The sequence below is a fragment of the Seriola lalandi genome, unplaced genomic scaffold, assembly GCF_002814215.2.
Source record: "Seriola lalandi dorsalis isolate HSWRI2012SDOR001 ecotype SW California unplaced genomic scaffold, Sedor1 jcf7180002007143, whole genome shotgun sequence".
Classification (NCBI taxonomy): Eukaryota; Metazoa; Chordata; class Actinopteri; order Carangiformes; family Carangidae; genus Seriola; species Seriola lalandi.
In genome coordinates, this window is record NW_019477796.1 from 1 (window position 1) to 1,137 (window position 1,137).

Here is a 1,137-nt window from a genome sequence, read left to right on the forward strand (position 1 = left end):
CACACACACACACACACACACACACACACACACACACACACACACACACACACACACACACACACAGGTCGATCAGCCAACAGAACATTTAGTTCAGTTTAAGGTTCTAAACACAGAACTGCACTGAGACCTGAACCCAGATCAGTCAGACACGTCAGTACAGTACTGAAGTGTCCCCCCCCCTCCCTGTGTGGGTGACTGTCTCTCACCCTCAGTGACGAGCTGACCTTGGAAGGGATCAAGCAGTTCTTTGTGGCCGTGGAGAGAGAGGAGTGGAAGTTCGACACTCTGTGTGACCTGTACGACACTCTGACCATCACACAGGCCGTGATCTTCTGTAACACCAAGAGGAAGGTCAGACACACACACACACACTCGGGGTTTAGTCTCTTGCTTGTCAGCAAAGCCTTGTAGGACACTGAGTCTCTGTGTGTTTCAGGTGGACTGGCTGACGGAGAAGATGAGGGAGGCCAACTTCACGGTGTCGTCGATGCACGGAGACATGCCTCAGAAAGAGAGGGAGTCCATCATGAAGGAGTTCAGATCAGGAGCCAGGTAACACTCACACACCTGGACCTGGAGCAGACAGGTGTCCCTCTGTGTAGATGATCTTTATTAATTCATTAAGTCAGACGAATCTACAGCAGCTGGTCTACTTTATTAATGTTTCCTCTCAGCTTTTCTTTTTATTTCTTTTTGTTTGTTTCCTCTGAGCTCAGACTCAAGTATTGATGTTAATTATCTGCTCATTTCTGTTTTCATAAATCATACACTTACATAAATAAGAAAGTCAACATGATTGACAGCTGTAGATGATTGACAGATGACCTCCTCTGTGTTCCAGTCGCGTGTTGATCTCCACTGATGTCTGGGCTCGAGGTTTGGACGTTCCTCAAGTTTCTCTGATCATCAACTACGACCTGCCCAACAACAGAGAGCTCTACATCCACAGGTACACAGCACTACCTTCAACATGTATCACTCCACAGAAAACAGTTCCCACAGTAAGGAGAATTAACAAATCACTGTCATTATGATAATAGAAGTCAAAGTGATTCTTTCAGGAATGGATCAATAAAGCTGCTGAATAAATACAATAGTGTGTGTGTGTGTGTGTGTGTGTGTGTGTGTGTGTGT

General features: G+C 45.8%; 1 pseudogene across 1 annotated transcript; it reads left to right on the forward strand.

Moving 5' to 3' along the window:
- The first annotated feature begins 201 nt into the window (after positions 1–201).
- On the forward strand, positions 202–1,052 carry LOC111671561 (eukaryotic initiation factor 4A-III pseudogene; annotated as a pseudogene). Its single transcript, XR_002761954.2, has 3 exons — positions 202–354; positions 440–555; positions 845–1,052. The product of XR_002761954.2 is annotated as a eukaryotic initiation factor 4A-III pseudogene (transcript).
- Positions 1,053–1,137: the final 85 nt, after the last annotated feature.